At 36.1% G+C, this 7,597-nt stretch overlaps 1 non-coding gene across 1 annotated transcript; it reads right to left on the minus strand.

The window, feature by feature from the left end:
* Window positions 1-4,789: 4,789 nt before the first annotated feature.
* On the minus strand, window positions 4,790-4,895 carry LOC124887493. Its single transcript, XR_007045266.1, has one exon. It is a non-coding gene; the product is annotated as a small nucleolar RNA R71 (small nucleolar RNA).
* Window positions 4,896-7,597: the final 2,702 nt, after the last annotated feature.

Raw genomic sequence — 7,597 nt, forward strand, 5'->3', positions numbered from 1 at the left:
CTCAGTCTTTCAAACAAATATATTTTCATCTCAGATAGAAGAATAAGATTTTTCATATTAGATAGGAGAATACACACATACACATTGGGAGATCTCATAACCGACATAAACTATGTGAGCCACATGGAGTCCAACGTACAACCCATGTTGGGGAGAGCCGTCCTATCCTTGCCATCGGAGTAGGACTATAAGTATCAAATCCAAAAACTAGTGATCACTATATATAATCACCCTCAATTCTGGCTCCTACAGGGGCACATAGTTCTAGGAAAGTACCAACATAGCTATACCTCCGACTCGGTGCTAAAGACTACTCCCGGGACTTAGCTTAGATCTTTTCAAAGAAAATTCACCATAAAATAATTCAGCAATTCACAACGAGAGCCATCATGCTACCCCTTTTTCATAATAAATTAAATTGTGGATTATTTTCTCATTCGAGTTCAAAAATAACTCTTTCAAGACCAAAAGAATAACTCTTTCAAATCATTCAAATCTGAAGGTGTGCATAACATATTACTTTCACAAAAATCATAATTCTCAAATAGGGTTCAAAACCCATATATCAATACTTGAGCAAAATATTTCAAGATTCACACTTTATGTAGCAAACATGTATAATTCATATAAAAATCTAGAGATTCAACTTCAAACATGATATTAACATCAAAACTCAAGGATTTATCTTCAAGACATCATAAAAATATAATAGTCTTTTGAACAAGAACGTAGGATAATAGTTTCTATCTCAAAGTCATATCAAAGCATGCAAAATCATATATCTTTGTAAAATAATACAAATTTTGGGCCCAAGAATGAAAGGATGTTCTTGTTAAAAAACTCCACATACCTTAAACTTGAAGCTTGGAATGAACTCTTATCCTTGGAACTCTATTCGTGAAAATAATAAGTGTTTCTTGTAGCCCTCGGAATGGGGATTCCGAATCTCGAAGAATTATTGAAAACTCATGGTTGAATCTTGAGATATTTGAATTTATAGGTTGCCTAATGAATGGTCTTGGTGATTTTGAGAGAAAGTAAACTTATTTTGGTGTTATGAGAGTTTAATCCCGTGTTATAGACATATATAAGGGTGTTTTTAGCACTTGGAAGTGAGGTATGTGGCGTGTTTCTTATCGCACATATTTAAGTATGCGCCGTATTGCTTATCGCACATATTTAAGTATGCGCCGCATTTATTATCGCACACATTTAAGTATGAGCCGCATTGCTTATTGCACACCTATTCCAGTAGCCATGTGCGATTGGTTAGGCGATGCACTCTACTTTGCAAAGCCATAACTCCTTGCTCGGGTGTCAGATTTTGATAAAATTGATATCATTGGAAAGATAATTCAATTATCTACAATTTGATAGGTCTTGGGATGAAAAATTCCATGTATATCAAGAGATATACATGTTTGAAGTTGACCCTTGTAGAATTGAATGTCAAACTTTGGATGAATCAATTGGTCTTAGTTCAACTTTATTCTAGGTCATTGCTATGAACATTTTTCACCTCTAAGCTACTCCATAGACTAGGATAATGATCATGAAACTTGTATTCATATGAGAATCGCTTGTATTAGAGCGCTTAGACGTGCAGGAACGTCGGTTAGAATTCCAGCACGAAAATGCAGGGTATTACAATATCCCAAGTTAATATACAAATAAAGGGAGAAAAAAAGATATATAACAATATGCAAGTCAAAGAAATGATTATACAATATGAACAACGACGGATAGGATATGCAGTAGTATCATAGCTTTATATATATATATATATATATATATATAAGAACATGAGGTCATCTCAAAGCATAACCTATATCATCATATTCTTATTTTAAGACCTCATTATAATACTATCAAGATTTAAATACTATCATACTCGGGGTTCCTAATCCATATGGCTAGACATGAAATAATCATTCATAATAATACAATCATAAGATAGGAGAGGCTGAAGACGTACCACAAATCCTGATACCGGATCAATGATTAATCTTTCATAAGCAAGCCATAATAATAATCATAACAATGATAATGACAATATCAATAATAGCGTGAATAACCAGCTACTTTGGATAACCAAATATCTAGCCGATCCTATACGTACCCCCACCGACCCAGGCTCGGAAGGTTCAATTAACATATAGCAACACAAGGCATATTATTCACCCATATATATGCAACCACCCAATACCGGCTGATAAATATAGGTGCATACTGATGATAGGCGATGCTTATGTAGGAATGAATGCAAAGTACACAATCAGTATCACAACTCATCATAACTATCCTTATCAGGACTATCATTATTGTAATCAATCTCCGACCTTGTCGGGTATCAACACATTATCGATAGTATACTCTGGCCTTGCCAAGTATCAAAATATATCAATATATCCTCCGTCCTTGCCTAGTATCAACATATCATTAATATATCCTCCGGCCTTGCTGGGTGTCAATATATCCTCCGGCTTTGTCGAGTATTAATATATTCTTTCGCTTTGTCGGGTGTTAACATATTATTAATATATCCTCTGGCCTTGCTGGGTATCAACATATCATTAATATATCCTCCGACCTAGCCGTGTATAAAAATCATCACAATAGTATCCTCTGGCCTTATCAAGCATCAATATTATCACACTAGTATCCTCCGGCCTTGCCAGGTATCAATATCATCATAATACTATCCTACGGCTTTGCCGGGTATCAATATCATCTGAATAGTCATTGCTGAATAACATGCACTAAAATAATCATAAACATAATCATATTACCATAAAATATCTATCTAGTTAATACTTTGATGAGTGGTGATTTTACCACTCATTTGCACTCATTATTCGTAAACATAACCTTATTTTGAATGAATAAATAAGAAATAATTGTGATTAAATGCACTAATATCCACTATTTATAGGCATAGAGTTGAAGTAATGGAATGATATGGATTGGAGCTCAAAATGATCAAAAAGGGAGCAAAAAATGCAGCTAAAGACCTGAACCACATCAGCCTCAGTTACCATGACCGCGGTCCTCAATCCATGGTCGCAGTCAATCAAGACAGTCAACACAACATAGTCACGACACACAACCGCGGTCGTGGATAGACTTTTGCAATCGCGGTTCCGCGGTGATATGCCTAGAGACAGATCTGTAAAAGTACTTAAACGAGTCCTAAATCATATTTAAGCATAAACTCTTTCTTCTTTGGGTATTTCTTACCTCATAACTAGTTTTGATTTAAGAAGAAGAAATCCTAATTGGGCAAGTGTGTAACTACTCTTGGAGGCTTAATTTCTTAGTGATTTTGTAAAGAATGAATGTTTTGGATAATCCACATGGTATATTTTTCTTTATATTTTCATGAGTAGCTAAGTAATTTAATCTTGGGATTATGTTGAACTAAAGTGTAATTATATGTGGGTGTTGTTGTGTTTGCATGATTTTTAGTTGTTGAGTATGGATTCCACTATTGCTTGAGCTTATTAATTGGAATTTGATGGGTGAAAACCCTAAATCTCCAAATGAGCTTGGTGGGAGAAAAACCCAAACTCTAGAAAGCCTTTGTTATCCTTGAAAGAGGGACTAAAGTGAACTTGAGGTAACCCATAACATCCTTAAAAGAGGGTTATAGGGGGATAAAGTAAAGGTAGATAATTAAGTCTATGGTTTACTACCTTTTACAATCTTAGAAATAAGTGTGACGAGAGTGTAATCCATGTCAAGAGCATCATCCTAAAAATAGGGATGGTTGATTGAGGTGTTGGGTGATTACAAATTGCACACTTGTTAGGTGCTCAAAAGAGCCAATAGGTGAAATTGTTATAGTTTTATTGAAAGATTTACTACAATGACTTTCAACCTAGCCTATCCTTTGATCAATAACTAAAATTCATGCCAAACCATCATTTATCCACACACTTTATTTTTAGGTAGAATGATCCCAAGACCCTCTTTATTCTTAATCTTAAAATTAAAAGTGTTATATCCGTGCTTTTTTAGTTTACAAACCATCTACAAACCAAAATCCCCCTATTTTATTTTACATGTCTTGTTTATTATCATTCCAGGTAAACTTGTAGAAATTAGGACACTATAAGATTTGAAGCCTATAATTCGCCCCTTGTGGATTCGACCCTAACTCTAGTTGGGTTGTTTGACAATGATCGCCTCACCCCATAAATTATGGAAGTGAGTTGAGAGTTATTAAAATGGCGCCGTTGCCGGGGAGTGAAATATAGATTTTATTTGTGTGGTGTGATTCTTACTTAGGAATACCCGGGGTGGTATAATTTACTTTATTTGTTGTTTTTAAATCATTTTTTAGGTGATCAAAGTGTTAACGCAACAATGAGTATTAACAGAACTATGAGTGATAGTGCAACCAACATGGGCCTCTTTGATGCCCCTCTAGATAATGAAGGCCCGCTAAATGAAGCGGCCCAAACAAGTGCAATTCGTATCCCACTAACTAATGGGAACACATTCTTCCATATGACTAGCGTCATTCTTTACATGTTGCAAATGCAAGGATTGTACGGAGGTTAAGCCTTTGAGGATCCAAATGTCCATTTGAAGAATTTTGTGGAAGTATGTACACCATTCAATATAGCACACATTACTCAAAAGTCCATTTATCTTTATCTTTTCCCATTCTTATTAATGAGCGAGGTGGTTTCATGGCTTCGCTCACTTCCATCTGGCTTAATTACATCTTGGGATGAGCTTACTAAGGTGTTTCTTGATAGATATTTCCAGCCATATAAAATGCTTCAAAAGCGGGATGAAATTATAAATTTTCAGCAAATGAATGGAGAACTATTTTTTAAAGCTTGGGAGAGGTTTAGTGGTAAGATTGATCAATACCCAAATCATGAAGTCTCAGAGAAAATGCTTCTCGAGATCTTCTACCATGCCCATGATCTATTAAACAAAATAGTGGTAGATAATGTGGTGGGTGGTTCCCTCATGAAGTTGCACAACCACACAACTTTTCTATTGATTGAAGAAGTGTCTAAGCAAAAAAAAGGGTTGGCATACCCAAGAAACTAAAGCTCCTAAAATTCCTTCTACCAATTCCATGTTCGACAATGAACAAAGAAAGTAGAATGAAGAAAAAGAGGAGAACATGGCAAAAATAATGACCCAACTCAAACTCTAGACAAAGTATGTTATGGGTGTACCTGCGAAAGAGATCAATATTGTAGCATCAAAATCTTATGAAGATGATGAAGAGGAAAAGAAGTTGGATGAGGAAATACGCTATTTGGCTAACTAATCGGGGGGTTCCTTCCCTACTTATCAAAGGAAAGGTGGGAATCAAGGTTTGAAGGACCATGAGAGGGATAAATATTGGAGAGATTGGGAACGTGACTATGATCGTTATGTTCCTCCTCATGATCGGGCTAAAGCTAAAGAGTCAAATATCTTCGACCCCAAAAAATTCAAGACCGAGGATGTATTGACAAGGATCTTAAATAGAGTAGAAGGAATGGACAAAATGGTTCATGAGTTGAAGAGTTATTTTTCTCAAATTTCTTAAACCGTGATGTCTCACTTTACTTCGATTAAGCAATTGGAAACCCAAGTTGGGCAAATCTCTACGCAACTAAATGCTAGGCCAAGAGGTGACTTCCTAGTGACATGATTACTAATCTAAGGAATAATGGCCAAGTTCTAGCTATTGTCACAAGGAGTGAAAGGTACTTGATGAAACCTTTAGAGGAGACATGAGTGAGAATTTACTCAAGGATAAAGAAAAAGAAGTGATGCCCCAAAGAAAAGAAGCAAATGATGTGAAAGAGATCAAGGAAAGTGATGGAGAAGTGGTAAAAGTTAGAAAGACACAAGGTGATGCAGGGCCAACCATCTAAGTTCCTCCCCTATTTCCTAAACAATTGTATAAAAAAGAGAAAAGTGACAAATTTAGGAAGTTCATAACCAAACTTAGAAACCTATAAATAAATATCCCGTTGCTTAGGAAATCCAAGAGATCCCAGGATATGCTAAGTTGGTGAAAATTTAATGTCCAAGAAGAAACTTGTTGAATGTGGTACCATTTAGGTCACTCATGGGTGTAGCGCTATCATGGGTAGCAAGGTTGCGAAGAAGAAAGAAGACCCCGGCACACATTTACTATTCCTTGCACAATTGGGACACATGAGTTTGCAAAAGCTCTATGTGACCTTGGTGCGAGAATCAACTTAAAGCCTTTTGTTATATATAAGAAAATTGTCTTGGATGGCCTGATACCAACCTATATGTGGCTTTTTATGGTGGACTGGTCAATAAAAAGGTCGCTGGGTATATTGTTTGATGTTCTTGTGAAAGTAGACAAGTTCATTCTCTTGATAGATTTTGTGGTATTGGATTATAAAATGGATCATGAGGTTCCTATCATCCTTGGTCGTCCTTTTTTTAGCAACCAGGAGAGCCATTATATATTTAGATATGGGGGAGATGAAATTCAGAATGCAAGAAGACTAGGTTTTATTCAAAATTTACAAGCCAAAAAAGCAAACCGCAGAGCTTCAAGTAGTATCTATGGTGGATATTGAAAATAAGAAGATGAATGAGAAGGATTTCGAAGACCCACCTTGAGAATGAATGAAGGAAGACATTGTGCCACGACGATAAATAAGGCGCTAGGTGGGAGGCAACCCACAAATGCCATGAGAGTGGCTCGTATCATTTTTGTTATGTTTTCATAGGGTAGATGTTATCTTTTGCATATGAATAACCCATGCCTTTATGGGACTATGGATTGCATTGGATGAGCTTAAAAAGGGGAGAAATATGTCAAAATGGAGTAAAATACTGAACAGGGGAAAATAAGGGAGCAGATTTACTCTCAGTTACAGCGATCGCGGCGGTCATACGGGTGTCCGCGATTGCGGTCCCTTGATTGTGGTTGCGGCCACTTCAGTCATTTAATCCCTAGTTTCCCTAATTTCCCTCACACTCTCTTTCAAGATTGTACTCTATAATTTAGGTTGATTTTTGTCCAAGTTTGTGAGCTCTCAAACTGCATCCTTGCATCCCTCCTACATCACAACTCCGGTAAGTGTCATGAATTTGTGCTTTTATTTATGAGAATACTAGAATTTCATAATTAAGAGAGGGCCTAAATTTTTTATTATTATGCTTTCCATGTTGTCTTACTTGATATTGGTGAGATGTTGGCTTCTTGAACAAGGTGTGCATATAAGTGGAAAATCTTGAGTACCCAAGTATATTTGAAAAATGTAGACAAATGAGATGTGAACACCAAGTGTTTAATAATTTACCCAAATGAACTTTCACTAATGATATTTGTTTTCTAAAGGGCGCATCCATCTACCTGTTAACATTATTCAAATGATCTTCATATACACCCATATTGTAGAACATGATAGTAGCCTAAAATTAGAAAAAATCTGAACATGTGGAGCTGATAATAGAACCACCCTCAGGTATCATGATCACAGTCATAGACTGCAATCGTGGAAGCATGAACATGGTTCTGACTTGCGATCTCGGTAATTGAGGATAGTTTTTCATCATGCCAAAAATCCTGCACTTCCAATTTTTAGTCAAGCAACAC

Source organism: Capsicum annuum, chromosome 9 (assembly GCF_002878395.1).
Source record: "Capsicum annuum cultivar UCD-10X-F1 chromosome 9, UCD10Xv1.1, whole genome shotgun sequence".
Taxonomy (NCBI): Eukaryota; Viridiplantae; Streptophyta; class Magnoliopsida; order Solanales; family Solanaceae; genus Capsicum; species Capsicum annuum.